Genomic DNA, 20,340 nt, shown 5'->3' with positions numbered 1-20,340 from the left:
TTTTTCACAGACTATTCAAAAAAATCCAGGAAAAATAAAAACTCCCAAACTCTTTTTATGAATCCAAAAGGCAGAAAACTAATTCCAAAATCAGATAAAGACAAAACAAAGAAAGAAAACCTCAGGCCTCTATCACTGATAAACATATATGTCAAAATCTTTAACAAAATACTGCCAAACTGCATCCAGTGATACATTAAAAACATTTACAACATGATTAAGTGGGATTTATCCCAGGGATAAAAGGATAGTACAATATTCAGAAATCAATAAATGTAACACACCACATAAACAAAAGCAAAAACAAAAATCACATGATTATGTTAATAGATGTGGAAAAAGCATGTGATAAGGTACAGCACCCATTTATGATAAAAACACTCAGCAATGTGGGAACAGAGGAACCATTTCTCAACCTAATAAAGGCCATATATGAGACATATGCCAACATCATAATCAATAGGTAAAAACTAAAAATGTTCCCATTGATATTAGGAACAAGACAAGGTTGTCCACTTTCACCACTTATATTCAACATAGTATTGAAGTCCTAGCCACAAAAATCAAACAAGAAAAAGAAATGAGAGTCATTCAAATTGGAAAAGAGGAAACAAAACTGTCATTGTTTGCAGATCACATGATAGTGTACATAATAAATCCTACAGACCCTGTTAAAAAACTACTGGACCTAATAAGTGAATGTGGGAAAATAGCGGGGTACTAAGTCAATTTTCAGAAATAAAAGGTATTTTTGTACACCAACAATGAAATATAAGAAACAGATATCAGGAAAAAATGCCTTTTGTGATAGCATGGATAGAACTGGAGAGCATAATGCTAAGTGAAAAAATAAGAGGGGGTTGAAAGACAAATACCATATGATTTCACACTTAACTGGAACATAATGAACAAAACAAACAAGCAAGCAAAATATAACCAAAGACATTGAAATTAACAACAAACTGACAGTAACCAGATGGGAGAGTGGAGGGGATAATATGGGGGGAAAGGGTGAATGGTTTACAGAAACAATTATAAAGGACATATGGACAAAAACAAGGGGGATGAAAACAGGAGAGAGAGGTGAGGATGGCTGGGGTGGTGGGGTGTGATGAGGAGAAAAGGCAGAAAACTTTACTTCAACATCAGTAAAATTCAAAAGTATTTAATAAAAATAAATAAATAAAATACCTAGAAATAAACCTAATCAAGGATGCAGAAGACTTGTACTCAGAAAACTACACAACACTGAAGAAATAAATTAAAGAAGGCACAAACAAATGGAAGCATATATCATGTCCATGGACTGGAAGCATTAACATCATCAAAATGCCTATACTATTCAAAGTAATTTATCAATTCAATGCAATACCTATTTAAGTACCAATGACATATTTCACAGATACAAAACAAACATTTTAAAAGTGTGTATGGAACCATAAACAATCCCAAATAGCCACAGAATTTTTGAGAAAGAACAAGTAGGAGGATCACAATACCTGATATCAAACTATATTGCAAGGCCATAGTAATCAGAACAGCCTGGTACAGGCTTAACTCCAGACACAAAAACAATGGAACAAATCAGAGAGCCTGGAAATAAACCCATTTCTCTATGGTGAATTAATATTAAAAGAAGAGAAGTATAATGTGGAGTAAAAATACCTTCATCATCAAATGGTGTTGGGAGAGATAGACTGCTACATGCAGAAAAAATGAAACTCGATCACCAACTTACACCATACACAAGAATAAATTCAAGGTGGATAAAAGACTTAAATATAAGCCATGACACCATAAAAGTTGTAGAGGATAACATAGGCAAAAATCTCAGATATTCCACCCAGCAATATTTGCACCTATATGTCCCCTAGAGCAAGGGACATAAAAAAAAGAATAAACAAATGGGATCTTATAAAAATAAAAAAAGCCTCTTCATGGCTAAAGAAAACAGTATTAAAGTGAAAATAGAACCAACCTTATCTGAAAACATATTTGCCAATGATACCTCCAACAAGGGTTTGATGTTCAAAATATATAAAGAACTCCCATGACTCCACTCCAGGAAGACAACCCAATTAAAAAGTGGGCAAAGGACAAGAATAGATACATATTCAGGGAGAACCTACAGAAGGCCCAGAGACATAAAAAGATGCTCAACATCACGAGCCATCAGAGAGTTGCAAATTAAAACCACAAGGAGATACAACTTCACACCAATGAGAATGGCCATCATATACAAATCAACAAAGAAATGTTGGAGAGTAATAGAGAAAGGAAATCCTAGTGCACTCTTGGTGGGAATGCAGACTTGTGCAGCTAGTATGGAAACTGTATGGAATTTTCTCAGAAAACTAAAAATGGAACTGCCTTTGTTTTTTTAATATTTTATTTATTTATCTTTAGAAAGGAAGGGAAGGAGAGAGGAAGAGAAACATCAATGTATGGTTGCTTCTCCTGCATCCCCTGCTGGGAACTGGCCCCTGCCGGGAACTGGCCTTCAACCCAGGCATGTGCCCTGACTGGGAATCAAACCATGATCATCTGGTTCTCAGGCCCGCGCTCAATCCACTGAGCTATGCCAGCCAGGGCTTGGAACTGCCTTTTGACCCAGCAATTCCACTGCTGGGATTATACCCTATGAATCCTGAAACAACAATTCAAGAGAACCTATGCACTGCAATGTTCATAGCAGCACAAATCACAATAAACAAGTCCTGGAAGCAACCTAAGTGTCCATCAGTAAATGAGTGAATCAAAAAACTGTGGTGTCTTTATACCATGTTCTATGCAGCAGAAATAAAGAAGGAGCTCCTATCTTTTGTGACAATGTGGATGGAACTCAAGAGCAGTATATTAAGTGAAATAATCCAGATGATGAAAGACAAATACCATATTATCTGACCTAAGAGTGTAACCTAATTAAAAAAAAACAAGCAAACAAAATATAACCAGTGACTTTGAAATAAAAAGACATACTGACCGTAACCAGAGAGGATATGGGAGAGGATAATGGGGATGGAGGGAAGGAGGAAGGATTTTTAGATCAAATATAAAGGACACATAAAGAAAACCAAAGGGAGTTAAAATGGAGGATGAAAGGTCATGACTTCTGTGGTGGAGAGAGTGAGGGGGGAGACAATGAAGACAACTGTACTTTAACAACAACAAGAAAATCTTTAATATTTGTCTTTGTCCCCCAAGCTGATTTCACTTAGCAGAATGCTTTCTAGTTCCATACATACTGTTGCAAATGTAGTTCTTTCTTTCTTTCTTTCTTTCTTTCTTTCCTTCTTTCTTTCTTTCTTTCTTTCTTTCTTTCTTTCTTTTTTTTTGCTGTGTAGTATACCATTCTGTAACTATATCTTTTTTTAACCCTATTTACTGATGGACACTTTGTTCCTAGCACTTGGCTGTTGTGTGAACCACCGCAAGTTACATTAGAGAGCATAGGTTCTTTTGAATTGGTGTTTCAGGATTCTTAGTGTATAATCAAACAGTGGAGTTGCTGGGTCAAAAGGAAGTCCCATTTTTAGTTTTTTGAGAAAATTCTGCACTGTTTTCCACAGTCGCTGCATCACTCTGCAATCCCACCAACAGTGCACTAGGGTTCCGTTTTGCCTACAATCTCGTCAAATTTGTTTCTTGATTTCTTTATGATAACTACATTGACCAATGTGAAGTAGTGTTGATTTGTGGTTTAATTTTGATGAATTAAATTATGATGAATTAATTCAACAAAATTAAATTAAATTCATCAAATTTTGATGAATTTAAGCAAATTCATCTGTTTTGTATCTGTGAAATATGTCATTGGTACTTAAATAGATATTGCATCAAATTCATCAAATTTTGATGAATTTAACTTTGATGAATAATGCTGCTGAGCATATAGGTTCAGCATAATCTTTACAGAATATAAATAATATATTTCACATGTATAAAACAATATTTCAAAAATTTATATGGAACAATGAAGGTCCACAAAAAGCCTTATCAAGTTTTAGAAAGAAGAACAAAGTAGGAGGAATAACAATACCTGCTTTCAAGCAATATTATACAGCCTCTGTAACCAAAAACAGACTGGTTCTGGCATAAGAACAGACACATAGATCAATGGAACCAAGTAGACAGCACAGAGAAAAAAAACATGACTTTATGATCAATTGATAGTCAACAAAGTGGGAAGAAGTGAAATAGAGTAAAAATAGACTCTTCAACAATGATGTTGGGAGATCTGGGCAGCTACATGAAAGAAAGTGAAATTCAACCACCAATTTACACTGTAACTGAAAATAAACTCAAGACGGCTTAAAGTTGGAAATATAAGTTTCAACACCATAAAAGTCCTAGAGAACATAGAAAGAAAAATTTCACATATTCTATGCAACTATATTTTCTCCTATTTTAATTCTCATTTTAATCATTTGGGTTCTCTCTCTTAATGAGTCTGCTTAAAGCCTTGTAAATGTTTTTTTTTTTTATCTTTCAAATAACCAACTCCTGGACTTATGAAACATTTGAATTACTCTTTTAGTCTCTGTACCATTTAACTTTGCTCTGATCTTGTTTATTTCCTTTTTTTAAAGAATAAATTTACACTTCTATGTTTTTATTTTATTTATTTACTTAATTATTGTTCAAGTACAGTTTTCTGTCTTGTACTTGCATCCCAGGCCAACCCCCAGTGCTCCCCAGCTCCCTCCCATTCCCTTGCGCCTTAGTTTTTGTCCATGTGTCCTTTATACTTGTTCCTGTGGATCCTTCCCCTTTTCCCCTGAAATTCTCTCCCCTCTCCCCTCTGGTCCCCGTCAGCCTGTTCACTATTTCAGTGTCATTGGTCACATTTTTGCTTCCTTGTTTGTTTTGTTGCTTTGGTTCCTGTTAAAGGTGAGATTATATGGTATTTGTCTTTCACTGCCTGACTTATTTCACACAGCAAAATGCTTTCCAGTTCCATCCATGCTGTTGCAAAGGGTAAGAGCTCCTTCTTCCTTTCTGCAGCATAGAATTCTATTGTGTAAATGTACCACAGATTTCTGATCCATTCATTTACTGATGGGCATCTTGGTTGATTCCAACTCTTGGCTATTGTAAATCGTGCTGCTATCAACATTGGGGTGCATAGGTTCTTTTGGATTGGTGTTTCAGGATTCGTAGGACATACTCCTAACAGTGGAATCAATGGGTCAAAAGGCATGTTCATTTTTAGTTTTCTTAGAAAATTTCATACATTTTCCATAGTGGTTGTACCAGTCTGCAATCCCACCAACAGTGAACTAGGGTCCCCTTTTCTCTACAACCTCTCCAAAATTTGATGTTTGTTGCTTTGTTTATGATGTCCATTGTGACCGGTGTAAAGTGGTATCTCATTGTGGTTTTAATTTGCATTTCTCTGATAGCTAGTGAGATTGAGCACCTTTTCATATGTCTCTGGATCCTCTCTATGTCCTCCTTGGAGAAGTGTCTGTTCAAGTCCTTTGCCCATTTTTTAAATGTGTTGTATGTCTTCTTAGAGTGGAGTCGTATAGTTCTTTGTATATTTTGGAGATTAAACATTTGTCTGAAGTATCATTGGCAAATATGTTTTCCCATACACTTGGTTCTCTTTTTATCTTAATACTGTTTTCTTTAGCTGTGCAGAAGCTTTTTATTTTGATGAGATCCCATTTGTGCATTCTTTCCTTTATGTCCTTTGCTCTAGGGACGTATCGCTAAAAAAATGTTGCTGCGTGAAATATTTGAGATTTTCCTAGCAATGTTCCCCTCTAGGATTTTTTTAAAGATTTTATTTATTTATCTTTAGTGAGGAAAGGAAGGACAGAAGGAGAAAAGCATCAATGTATGGTTGCCTCACGTGAGTCCCCAGCTGGGAACTGGCCTGAAACCCAGGCATGTGCCCTAACTGGGAATTGAACCACGATCGTGTGCTCAATCCACTGAGCCACACCAGCCAGGGCTCCTCTAGGATTTTAATCGTGTCACAGCTTATATTTAAGTCTTTTATCCACCTTGAATTTATTTTAGTGTATGGTGTAAGTCTTCTTACAAGGCTTTAAGCAGAGTCATTAATAGAGAGAATCCGAATAATTAAAATGAGAATTAAAATAGGAGAAAATATTGTTGCATAGAATACGTGAAATTTTTCTTTCTATGTTCTCTAGAACTTTTATGGTGTTGAAACTCAAGTTTCATTTTTTTTGCATGTAGTTGTCCAGTTCTCTCAACACCATTTATTGAAGAGGCTATTTTTATTGTATTTTATGTTACTGCCCCTTTGTCAAATATTAGTTGTGCATAGAGACTTTGGTTGATTTCTAGGCTCTCTGTTCTTATCCATTAGTCTATGTGCCTGTTTTTATGCCAGTACCAGGCTGTTTTGATTACAATGGCCTTGTAACACAGTTTGGCATCGGATATTGTGATCCCTCCTACCTGTTATTCTTTCTCAAAATTGCAGCTGCTATTTGGGGTTATTTATGGTTCCATATTAATTTTTGAAGTGTTTGTTCTATGTCTGTGAAATATGCCAGTGGTATTTTAATAGGTATTGCATTAAATTTGTAAATTGCTTTGGATAATATGGACATTTTGATGATGTTAATTCTTCCAATCTATGAACACAGTATATGTTTCCATTTGTTTATGTCTTCCTTGATTTCTTTCTTCAATGTTGTGTAGTTTTCTGTATACAGATCTTTTACCTCCTTGGCTAGGTTTATTCCCAGATATTTTATTTTTCTTCTTGCTTTATCAAATGGGATTTTTTTTTTATTTCAGCTTTTGCTGTTTCTTTATTAGTATACAAAAATGCCTTTGATTTCCGGATATTGACTTTTCATCCCGCCATTTTGCCAAATTCTGTTATTACATCGAGCAGTTTTTTGGTAGAGTCTATAGGATTTTACATGTACACTATCATGTCATCTGCAAATAGTAATAGTTTTGTATCCTCCTTTCCAACTTGGATGCCTTTTATTTTCTTTTCTTGTCTCATCACAGTGGCTAAAACTTCCATTACTATATTGAATAGAAGTGGTGAATTTGGACAACCTTGTCTTGTTCCTGACCTTAGTGAAAAGGATTTTAGTTTTTGTCCATTGAGTATAATGTTGGCTGTAGGTCTGTCATATAGGGCCTTTATTATGTTGAGGAATGCTCCCTCTATTCCCACTTTGCTGAGTGTTTTTATCATGAATGGGTGTTGTACCTTATGAAAAGCTTTTTCTGCATCTATTGATATGATTGTGATTTTTGTCTTTGCTTTTGTTTATGTGATGTATTACATTTAATGATTTTCGAATATTGAACCATCCTTTCACCCCTGGGATGAATCCCACGTGGTCATGGTGTATGATCTTTTTAATGCATTGTTGGATGTGATTTGCCAATACTTTGTTGAGGATTTTAGGGTCTATGTTCATCAGCAATATTAGCCTGAAGTTATCTTTCTTTGTTCTGTCTTTTTTCTGGTTTTGAAATTAGGATGATGCTGGCTTCATAAAAAGAGTTTGGGAGCCTTCTATCATTTTGGAATTTTTGAAATAGTCTGTGAAGGATAGTAGATAGCTCTTCCTTAAATGTGTTGCAGAATTCCCCTGTGAAACCATCTGGTCCAGGGCTTTTGTGAGACAGGAGTTTTTTGATTACTGCTTCAATGTCATCTGCTGTTATTGATCTGTTCAGGCTTGCTAGTTCTTTTTCATTTAGTTTTGGAACATGATTTTTTTTCCTAGAAATTTGTCCATTTCACCTAGGTTTTCAAATTTCTTGGCATACAATTCTTCATAGTAATTTCTTGCAATTCCTTCTATTTCTGTGGTGTCAGATGTAATATCTCCTCTTTCATTTCTGATTGTGTTTATTTGGGTTGTCTCTTCTTCTCTTGATGAGCCTACTTAATGACTTGTCTGTTTTGTTTATGTTTTAAAAAAACAGCTCCTGGTTTCATTGATCCTTAGAATTGTGCTTTTAGTCTCTATGTCATTTAATTCCGCTCTGATCTTGGTTATTTCTTTCCTTCTACTTTCTCTGGGCTGTTTTTGTTGTTGTTCCTTGAGTTCTTGTAGGTGTATAGTTAGCTTGTTTGATTGAAATGTTTCTATATTTTTAGATAGTCCTGTATTGCTATGAACTTCCCTCTCAGGATGGCCTTTAATGTGTTCCATAAGTTTTGGGTTGTTGTGCATTCATTTTCATTTGTTTCCAGGAACTTTTTGATTTCTCCCCTAATTTCAATCTTGACCCATTCATTGTTTAAAAGCATGCCATTCAGTCTCCATGATTTCGGGTGTTTTGTGTTTTTTTCTTTGGGGTTTGTTTCCAGTTTCAGTCCCTTGGGGTTGGAGAAAATGCTTGATGTGATTTTAATTTTCTTGTATTTCTTGAGGCTTGTTTTGTGTCCTATCATATGGTCTATCTTTGAAAATATTCCATGTGCATTTGGAAAGAATGTGTATTTAGCTTCTTTGGAATGAAGGACTTTATATATATAACTGATATATATATATCAGTTAAGCCCCTTTCGTCTAGGGTGTTGTTTAATGCCACAATATATTTGTTGACATTTTTTTGGAAGATCTCTTCGTTTTTTGACAGTGGGGTGTTAAAATTCCCTACAATAATTGTGCTGCTGTCAATATCTTTCTTGAAGTCCTCTAAGATTTCCTTTATATATGTGGATGCTCTTATGTTGGGTGCGTATATATTTACAATGTTAATGTCTTCTTGGTAGATTCTTCTCTTGGTATTATGAAATGACCTTCTTGGTTCTCTTCATGGGCCTTATTTTTGAAGTCTATGCCATCTGATATAAAATTGCTACCCCAGCTTTTTTTTTTCTTGTCTCTTTGCTTGGAAAATTTGTTTCCCGCCTTTCACTTTTAGTCTTTGATGGTCTTTTGTCCTTTGGCGGGTCTCTTGTAGGTACCATATGTGTGGATCATGCTTTCTTATCCATTCAGCTATTCTATTTCTTTTGATTGGAGCATTTAACCCACTTATGTTCCCTTGATAGGTACTTATTCATTGTTCCTATCAATAAGTATCCATTGATAGGTACTTATTCATTGCCATTTGTGTACCACAGTTCCTCTCTGTCTCTCCCTTTGCCTTCCTTTCCTTAAAGCAGTCCTTTTAGTATTTCTTGTAGATCTGGTTTGGTGGAGGCATATCCTTTTAGACTTCTTGTGTCTTGGAAGCTCTTTATTTAGCCTTCTATCTTGATTGAGAGCCTTGCTAGTTAAAGTAGCCTTGGTTGTAGGCCTCTGGTTCTCATTACTTGGAATATTTCTTGCCATTCTCTTCTTGTTTGTAGAGTTTCCATTGAGAAGTCAGTGGCTAACCTTATTGGGGCCCCCTTGTAGGTTACTTCCTTGTTCTTTCTTGCTGCCTATAAGATTCTCTCTTTGTCTTGGAGTTTTGCCATTTTAATGCTGCTGTGTCTTGAAATGGGCCTCTTTGGGTTCCTCTTGATTAGGACTCTGTGTGATTCTTGGATTTCTGTGTTTTTCTCTCTCATCAAATTAAGGAAAATTTCCATCATAACTTTTTCAAATACGTTGTCTATCTCTTGTTCATCTTCTTCTCCTTCTGGTATTCTTATTATTCACATGTTATTACATTTCATATTATCTTGCATTTCTCTTAATCCCTCTTCATTCTTTCTGAGCCTCTTTTCCTTTTCTTGCTCTTTGTGCAAGATCTTCTGCTTATTCGATGCTGCTTTTGATTCCTTCTACTGTGTTCTTCAGTTCAGAAATTGTATTCTTCATTTCCTCTTTCCCTTTGCTGATAGTTTCTATTTCCTTTTCCCCTTTGATATAGTTTGCAGTGCGTTCATTGTAGCTCTCCCATAGTTTTTGGTAGCTCCTTGTGAGCTCTTTGAATTTCCTGATAACCAGTGCTTTGAATTCAGTATCTGATAGTTGACTTGCCTGTATTTCATCTAACATTCTTTCTGAGGCTTCCTCTTTTTCTTTTATTTGGGGATTGTTTATTTGTCTTCCCATTGTTTGTGTTGCTCTTCTTGTTAGCCTCAGCTTCTTAAATTGATCTGTTCTGACTCCCTAGGTTTATGGTGTTAACTTCTGTGGTATAATACCTGTGAAATTCATTGGTGCATTCTCCTTCAAGTATCTTGGTGTTCTTTCCTTCTTCCTACTCCTTGTTTGTGTGTGTGTGATCAGTTGGAGGGGGAGGCAAAATGGTTTATGACAGTAGAATAGTATTTTATGATATTTACAGTCACGGCCAGTAGAGAAGAGATAGAAGATCTTTAGGCTATATATAGTGTTAACTGTAATCTTCGACCCAACTTGCCACTTTTAAGAAAAGATGGACAAAAGATAAGTCTCTTGTTGGAGAGGGAAGGCTTGTGAGTTGGTTCTAGAAAGCAGTGAGGTTGTGGGCGATCAGATTTTGAGGTAAATTTAGACTAAAAAATAGTAAATAGGTGTAGTGTGTGAGAAAATAGAGTTAATCACTACAGAAATAGAATTCAGGAACCTGTAAAGTGGGTTAAGATGTGGGAGATGTGTTGTGAAGTATTTGCAGTTATATAGAACAGCTATTATTCATAATAATATTAGAGCAACAATCATATGACAGACTCTATGTGATCTGTCTGAATAGGTGGTATAGAACTGTGGGTAGTGTGCCAAAGGAAAACAAGTGGTGCGATGTATAGAAAGTTAGCAGTACACTGTGAAGGAGAGAACAGGGGAAACCTGTCAAATAATACAATATAAACAGCCAAGACTAAAAAGCCTATACAGAAAGAAGAGGAATACAAAGATACTATTAAAATATAAAATACATGAGAATAATGAAAAATTAATCAAAATATGCAGCAACTGTGACTTCTCTACTACAGCAAAGTGAAATTTGTCTCTCTGTCTCTACTGTTGCGATGCACCCTCTTTGGCTCCCACTCTGGTCTTTTTGAGGTTCCCAGTTGTCTGTTTCTCTTGTGGTTAAAAGAAAATGAAGCAACATACAAAGAAAAAAAAAAGGTAGGAGAGAGGAGGAAAAAGCGATAAGTTTGGAAAGAAAGGAAGAAGGACTAAAACAGAAATAAAGAAAGGAGAGCAACAAAGTATTGAAAAATAAAACAATAATAAAATTAAAAATATATAAGATTACTAAAAATTTACTAAAGAAATTTTTTTAAAACACCACCCCCCCCCCAAAAAAAAAACACTTTCCCTTTTTTGTTTCAAACTGTGCAAATCAGTTTTTCTGGTTGCAGCTGGACCTCTCTGTGGGCTGGGGTGCAGGCTCATGTATGCAGTCAGCCAGGCTGCCGTACTGGGCTGTGGGCATCTCCACACCCCCCAGGCTGCCTGGGTCCCGTGGGATCTGGCAAGGTCCTTCCCAGTTCTGTGTTGGAACACAAATGCTTCTGCCCCTTCTCTGGATCACTGCCAGGCTGGGTGGGAAGCAAGTCAAGTTGCAGTTGCAGAAGAACACCTCAGTCCACTTTCCAAAAAAGCTTCTCCAGAAAGCCTGCCTCTCAGCTCAGCCCAATCCCCAGCCAGACCAGTGACGACAATGAGCCTCTCAATTCTCCCGGGCTGGTGACCACGGAGTCCACAGTTGAACACGGCCCTTTGTCCTTGTTACCCTGTCTGTAAACTCAAGCAGACAGGTCTCTGCCCGGTGTTGTCCAGCCTTGCTTAGACAGGGAGGGAGGGAGCTGATGACCCAGCTCTCTCCCAAGGACCCTGCAGCAGCCCCAACGCTCCCAAAGAGTCTGCCATAGACCTGTAGACCCACCGGGATGCCACGCTCCAGAAGAGTTCTCCCAGACCCATGCCTCTGACTCTGACCCCGGTGGTGGCACCAAGGCCACTAGGCAGAGGGCGCCGGCCATCGCCGCCACTCTTGTCTTTACTCAGGTCCCCCAGACCTCACTGACCTGCAGCTGTGTGGTCCTTCAGTGTCCATCACAATCTCTTGTCTCTTAATTTCATAAATGCTGGGGAACTGTTGGTTGATTGCACTGTTCCTCAGTAGATCTGCCAGGCTTTTCTCCCATGTGTATGGGAACTGGAATCTGCTCCATTCTACTTTGTTGTCATCTTCCTATTTCTTTATTTATACTTGCTCTGGGCTTTGTAACTATTCCTCTAATACTTGTAGATGTAGGCTTAGGTTCTTTATTTGAAATGTTTCTATCTTTTTCTAGGTAGGCTTTTATTGCTATGAAATTCCATCTCAGGAAAGGATTCTCTGTGTCCCATCAATGTTTTGCATTGATGTGTGTTGATTGTCATTTGTTTCCAGGAACATATTTTTCTTGATTGCACTATAAACACATTTATTGTTGAAGAGCATTGTTCACGGGTTTGGGTGTTTTCGAATTTTCCACATGAGATTAGTTTCCAGTTTCAAGCTGTTTTGATGTGAGAAAATGCTTGATATGATTTCAATTTCCTGGGATTTTTTGAGGCTTGTTTTGCATTCTATCATGTGGTCTATCTTTGAAAATGTTCCGTGTGTGTGTGTGTGTGTGTGTGTGTGTGTTTATACATATATATATATATATATATATATATATATATATATATATATACTTAACAAATGTTCATGTATATGAACAAATGAACTTAGCTAATTATATATATGATCAGTAATATAATATATTATAATATAATACAATATAATATAATAATTATGAGATATATGTTATACATTAGATTATATATTACAGTTATAACATAATATATAATTTATATGATAGTTATAACATAATATATAATTTATATGATGTTTATAATATCATATGAATATTGATATCTCAGCTTTTTTTCCCAGTCTACACATTTGGAATATTTTCTTCCAACACTTCTTTTTCAGTTTGTGTAAGTCCTTTGTTCTAAGATGTGTCTGGTGTGTTCTGAGATGTATTCTGAGATGTGTCATATGTACATATCATGCTTTCTTATCCATTCAGTTACCCTACATATTTTGATTGGAGCATTTAATCCATTCACATTTAAAGTTATTTCTGATATTTATATTTTCCTTTGTATCTGTATTCATCTCTCTCTCACTCTATACCTTCACCTTCTTTAAGCTGTCCCTTTTTAGCATGTCTTCCAATGTAGCTTTGTGCAAGTATACACTTTAGATCTTTGGTGTAGGAAACTCTGTATTTCACCTTCCCTTTTAAATGGAAGCCTTGCTAGGTAGAGTAGTCTTAGCTGCAGACCTCTACTTTTCATTACTTGTGATACTTTTTCCTGCTGCCCAGAACTCTCAACAGAAACCTTTTCAGAACTCCCTTGGATGTTTTTATCTGTTTCTCTCTTGCTGCCTTTAAGATTGTCTCTTTGTCTTTAAAATTTGGCATTTTAATTATAATGTGTCTTTGGGTTCATCTTGATTGGGACCCTATGTGCTTCCTAAGCTTGCATGTCTTTCCCCTATCCATTTTAGGAAGTCTTTCTGTCATTTTTTCAAGAAGAGTTTCCATCCCTTGTTTTTTTTTTTCTTCTTCTTCTTTGGTAGTCCTATGATTTCAATATTGAGTTTTATGTTGTCCTGAAGTTCCCTTAAGCTGTACTTATACTTTCTGAGTCTTTACCCATTCTGCTTCTCTATCTGGGATATTTTTCTATTTGTCCTTCAGCTCACTAATTCAGTCCTATGCTTCACCCAGCTTGCTTGTAATACCTTCTAGTATATATACTTTTTACTCCACATATTGCATTCTTCATTTCTTCCTGGTTCTTTTTGTAGTTTCTATTTTCTTTTCACTGTGTTTTGATGCCCTCTGATTTCATTGTCATTGTCACTGAGTTCTTTGAGAATCCTTATTCTTTTGAATTCCATGTCTGATAATTTGCTTGCCTGCATTTTATTTAGATCTTTTACTGGGGATTCTTCCATTCCATTTGCCTGCAGGTTCTTTCTTTGTCTTCCCATTGTGGTCACTGTTTTTGTTTGTTTCTGTATTTCCAGATGCTCTGCTTTGCCAGCTGTCTTTGTGGGGCAAACTGTTGTGATAAGGATTTGGTGGGACTCAATGGTGTGGTGTCTTTGGTCTTTGTGACTGGATGCTACAGTGTTGCCCTCTCTTCCATTTGTGTAGGCTCTCTTTTTGTACTTGGGTTTTACTTGTTGGTGGATTCCTCTTTGCAGTTCCCCCCTCCCTTCCCCAGTGAGCTTACCAGTAGTCACAACTACCACCTTGTCTTTTATGGTGTTGTATAGGTGGGAACTTTGGGGTAAGAAAAGGGAAGAGTTTACTAATAAGTTTCAGTAAAATTGAAAATGTACTGGACTGATGGTAGGAAATTTGCAGAAACACCACTGCAGGTTGATAGCAACAATAGCTGAATTACATTTAATAAAGGTGGAATGGGAATAATAATATTGTAGAGAAGCAAAAAGTTAATATGAGAGGCCTACAGTAAGAAAAACTTATTTTTGTAAGATGGGGGAATCAAACAAATAAGAGTAAGGAGTAATGCCTAGGGTGAGAGCTTGAGATAATGTTGCCTGTAACAGAGAAGCATGAAGCAGACCTACAGAATTAACTAATGTGATAGCATTGGTTGAGTGTTGCTGCTTATTGTGAGTTTTAAATGGGACATATACCTACATTTACTGTTTAGTTTGAATTAGAGTTTTGTTTGGCAAAATCTAATGATCAGAAACAAATTCTGCATAAGAAAAGATTATGTTTTATCCAATGTTTTTTGTGCCATTGCATATATAATTAATTTTGTCTTGAATAAGTGGAGAGTTTTGTAAATAGAGCACAGTTTTAAGTTCTAGTAGAATTACCTTTTAGTTTCATAAGTATTTATTGTAACTCAATAAGTTATGTTCTTCAATAAGTGAAAATACGTAATGAAGAGCTTATTGAATAGCTCAGAAGAAACCATATTAGTTAGAACCTGAGAAGTGTAAACTACTTTTTTCAGCCCCTATTGTGTAATATATCTGGTTATTGTGTAATGTGTTTTCTCAAATGAAAGAACATATTCACTAATAGAAGAGCTAATAGAGAATAGAGTATTATGCACAAAATTTTATAGCATCTACAAGGTAATATGGTTACTACAGTGTATTTTTAGCTCCCATCTACATTAATTTTGGAAAACCTACCATGAAATGTTAGATCATTTGTGAGGTTAATTTGTATAAAGCTTGATTTTTTCCCCATTTACCCTAGCCAATGATATAATCTCTGTATTCCTGAACTTCTCTTTAAATAATGAATAAAGTTGACTTCAGATGTAAAGAATCCTCAGGTCTTAAAGTTTATTTGTTGGAATCTTTGTAAAATGTCATAAATTAGTGGTATGTTTAGGTTTACAGCTTTGATATATGGGTTAAATAACACTGAAATGTGAAAGTTAGTTGAGTTCAAAATTGCACTTCATATTAAAAATAGGAATCCTTATCAAGAGAGTTTGTGATAGTATTAGGTGGACCTTTGAAGCGTGAAGCAGACCTACAGAATTAACTCATGTGCAAGCATTGATTGACTGTCCCTGCTTGTTGTGATTTTATAATGGGAGATATAGTGACATTTACTGTTTAGTTTGAATTAGAGTTCAGTTTGGCTAAGTCTTATTGTTCAGAAGCAAGTACTGTGACAGAAAAGATTATGTTTTACTCTTAGGTTTGTGTTCAATTCCATGTTAGAGTTAACTTTGATGGAGAAGTGTACAGTGTTGAAATTAGGACTCACTTTCAAGTCTAAGTAAGATTACTATTCAGCTTCATAAGTGTTCATTTCAAACCAGTAAACTGTGTTTTTCTATAAGTGTAAATGTATAATAAATAATTTATTGAAGAGTCTGAAGAAACTACCTTAGTTAGAAAGTGAGAATTGTAATAAAACTGCTTTTACTATGATGCTGTATAACATATCATGTCATTGACCTTTATGGTTTCTCAAATAAAGAACATGTTCAATATAAGAAGAGCTAATAGAGCATACAGTATGTCATGGAAACAAAATTTTCTAGCATCTAAAAGGTAATACTGCTACTACAGTGTATTTTTAGCTTCCATCTACTTTAATTCTAGAAAACCTACACTGAAGTGTTAGGCCTTTCTAGGGGTTAATTCCTAAAAAGCTTGATTTTTTTCTCAGTCTAGCCAATTGTATAATAGCTAAATTCACAATATTTTCTTTAAATAATGGATAAAGTTGAATTCTGATGTAAAGAATCCCCAAGTATTAAAGGGTATTTGTTAGTAATTTTCCAAAATATGATAAATTTGGGGTATGTTTGGACTATGGCTTTGAGTTTGTGGATTAATTTTCTGTTTAATCATAGAAATAAGTGGAGTTCAAAATTACACTTGGTGCTAAACATACGAATACTCATAAGAGAGTTTGATTATGTTTTCTATTTCCTTTTTAACTTCAGTTGTAGTGCTGAGCACCCTTTCATACATCTCTAGGTCCTCTGCAAGTCCTCCTAAAGAAGTGTCTGTTCAGATCCTTTGCTCATTTTTTAATTTGGTTGTCTTCCTGGGTTTGAGCCATATGGTTTCTTTATATATTTTGGAGATCATACCCTACTTCATGATATCACTGACAAATACATTTTCACATGTTTTCTTTAGCCATAAAGAAGATTTTTATTTTGATGAAGTTCCATTTGTTTATTCTTTCCTTATGTCCCTTGCTCTAGGGGATAAATTGGTGAAAATATCCCTACATGGATTATCTGAGACCTTCCTGCCTATGTTCTCCTCTAGGACTTTTATGGTGTCATGACTTATATTTAATTATTTTATTCATTTTGACTTTATTTTTGTGTATGGTGTAAGTTGGTGGTTCATTTTTTTTTGCACGTACCTGCCCAGATCTCCCAACACCATTTGTTCAAGAGGCTATTTTTCCTCCATTTTATGCTTCTGCCCCCTTTGTCAAAAATTAACTGACCATACAGGTTAGGGTTTATTGCTGGGCTCTATGTTCTTTTCCATTGGTTTATGTGTCTTTTCTTATGCCAGTACCAGGCTGTTTTGATTACTGTGCCCTTGTAACACAGTTTGATACCAGGCATTGTGATCCCTCCTACTTTGTTCTTCTTTCTCAAAACTGCTGCAGGTATTCAGGATCATTTATGGTTGCATACAAATTCTTAAAATGTTTGTTCTATATCTGTGAAATATGTCATTAGTGTTTTAATATGAATTACCTTGAATATATAAATTACTTTGGGTAGTATGGACATTTTTAAAAATATTTTATCTATTTACTTTTAGAGAAAGGGAAAGGGAGGGAGAAAGATAGAGAGAAACATAAATGTGTGGTTGCCTCTCAAGTGCCCCCTACTGAGGACCTTGCCCACAAACCAGGCATGTGCCCTGAATAGGAATCAAACTGGTGACCCTTTGGTTCACAGCCTGCACTCAATCTACTGAGCTAGACAAGCCAGGGAAGTATGGACATTTTGATGATATTAATTCTTCCAATCCATGAGCACGGTACATGCTTCCATTTGTTTATGTCTTCCTAATTTCTTCAGTGTTTTGTAGTTTTTTGAGTACAGGTCATTTAATGTGTTTCTTCACTTGAGAAAACACATAGGTAAATAAGTTAATGTATTATATAATATAGTGGAAAAAGCAGAATTTTTCACTTCTCAGGATCTTACAAAGGTGGTTTCTTCTGAGCTCTTTAATAAACTCTTCATTACTATGTTGCATTTTTAAAAGAACACACAGGAGAGTAGTTTACACTGAATACTTATTAAAGTTAATGGGAATCCTATTTGGACTTGAAACTGGTCACTAATTTCAACTCTCTCTGTTCTTCTAAGGAAAACAAACTATAACATGGCATTGAACAAACAATTTATAGTAAAACTAACTAAATAAAATAATATTTTAGTTTTTAGTACTTGTTTCTGATCTCCAGAAACAAGCCAAACAGAACTCCAATTCAACCTTTATAATAAATGCCAGGATAACTGCCATTCTAAACTCACAAGTAACAAGAACATCCAACCAATGTTTTCAAATTAGTTAGTTCTGCAGTTCTGCTTTATGCTTCTATCCTGCAACTAAACTTATCTCAATTTTCTCTGTATATAAACATTCCTAGACTTAATATCATGTGAAATTTTGAACTCAACACACTTCCATGATCCAATATTAAGTTAACCCAATGAATCACAGTTGTAAAACTAAACATATCACAAATTTATCAAATTTTACAAAGACACTAAAACATTTTCTTTAAAACTCCATGATTCTTTACATCTGAAGTCAACTATATTCATTATTTAAAGAGAAACTTGCAGATTTAGCCATTTTATCCTTGGGTAATGTGAGATGACAAAAATTCAGGTTCTGTAGGAATTAACATCAAGATAGTCCTAACACGTCAATGTAGATTTTAGAGAATTAAAGTGCATGGAAGCTAAAAATACACTATTGTAGCCATATTACTTGATAGATGTTGGAAAATTTTGTTTCCTCATCCTACACTATACTCTAAAACATACTTTATTTAAATGTGTCTCTTTCTTTGAGAAAAATGTAGGTAAATAATTTCACATAATATACAATATCATTGTGAAAGGAGAATTTAACACTTATCAGAACTTTACAAGGGTGGTTTCTACTGTACTCTTCAATAAACTCTTAAATACATACCTGCACTTACTGAAAAACACACAATTTATAGGTTTATTTTTTTATTATTTATTTTAGTGTTCTTCAAGTAGAGTTATCTCATTTCCCCCCACCACTCAGCTATCTTTGCCCATCCCCACCTCCCACCCTCTATCTGATCACCCTTTGGCCTTGTCCTTTTGTCTTTTTTACATGTTCATTGATGATCTCTCCCTTTCTATCTCACATTATTCCCCTCCTCCCTCCCTTCTGGTTTCTCTGTTCTTTACACAGCTCTGGTTATACTTTTGCTTTTTCATTTGCTTTGTTGTTTAGGTTCCACTTACAGGTAAGATCATATGGTATTTTTTCATTTAAAATTATTATTCATATCCCCACCTCCTAGCCTTATCCTATCCCCTTTTGGATTTCCCCATGGATCCACTATAAATGTGCCTTGAGATACCTGGGTCTTTCCCCCATTATCCCTCTCCCTCTCTTTAATGGTTATTTTCAGTTTGTTCTTTATTTCAATGTCTCTGATTATATTTTACTCGTTTGTCTGTTTTTGTTAATTAGATTCTACTCATAGGTCAGATCATATGATATTTATCTTTCACTGCCTGGCTTATTTCACTTAGCATGATATTCTCCAGTCCCATTTATTTTGTTGCTAAGGGTAGGGGTTCATTTTGTCTTTCTACTGTGTAGTATTTCACTGTGTAAACATACCACCTTTTTTAATACACTAATTTACTGATAAGCACTTAAGTTTCTTCCAGTATTTGGCTACTGTAAATACTGTGATAAACATTGGGGAGCATAGGTTCTTTTAAACTGGTGTTTCAGGATACTGATGGTACACTCCCAGCAATAAAATTGCTGGGTCAAAAGGCAGTTCCATTGTTAGTTTTCTGAGGAAATTCCATATTTTTTCCACAGTGGCTGCACCAATCTGCATTCACAGCAACAGTGTACTAGGGTTCCTTTTTCTCCATATCCTCTCCAATGCTTGCTGTTTGTTGATTTGTTTATTATGTCCCTTCTTACCTTTTTGAAGGAGTGCCGCGGTCCAGCCGCAGCTCATCTAAGGGTCCTCAGGTGAGAGTAGGCATCGGCGCTGGGTAACAGGCAACTACACAGCCCAAAGGCAGGTGAAGCACTGTTCCGTTTATTGCAAGTACAAGCTGATTTTTTATATTTTTATTTTTGGCATAGGTTAAAATTTACAGGTGTACAGCATGATCAGTTAAGCAGAAAAAATCAATACAAAGATAACCAGGAAAATATGAAAGTTCACATAGTTTCAGTTATGATAAACAAAAGTTATTTTGACCAGGAAAACCATTAATCAGACAATTTGAAATAGTTCTGTGTTTATAGTTTAAATGTCTTATTGTTTAATAAAGTTCTCAGAAATTGTCATTGGCAACAGGTACGCTAGACCGAGCAGAGGTTAGGAAATACACAATAAGCCTTGGTAATATCTAACTTAGCTATCTATCTTGCTGTCTAAAATGTTTTTTGTATACTGAGGACTCTGACTCCTTGGTAGTTGTTTCTAAGTGCTTAGTTTGTAATAGCTAACCAGCTTCTTCTGTTTTTATGCCTGTCTAATTCTAATTGATATATATTTCTATTCAAGGTAAAGGAGGGGCTGTTATTCTAACAAATCTTTGACAATCAGGGGCTATTTTCTAAAGGGGTTTTTTGCTATTCTATGAGGCAGTTCTGTGGGAATACATA

The sequence above is a fragment of the Sturnira hondurensis genome, unplaced genomic scaffold (assembly GCF_014824575.4).
Source record: "Sturnira hondurensis isolate 20B ecotype Veracruz unplaced genomic scaffold, ASM1482457v3 Scaffold0013699, whole genome shotgun sequence".
Taxonomy (NCBI): domain Eukaryota; kingdom Metazoa; phylum Chordata; class Mammalia; order Chiroptera; family Phyllostomidae; genus Sturnira; species Sturnira hondurensis.
The sequence above is the reverse complement of the archived record's forward strand: the minus strand, read 5'-3'. Positions refer to the sequence as shown.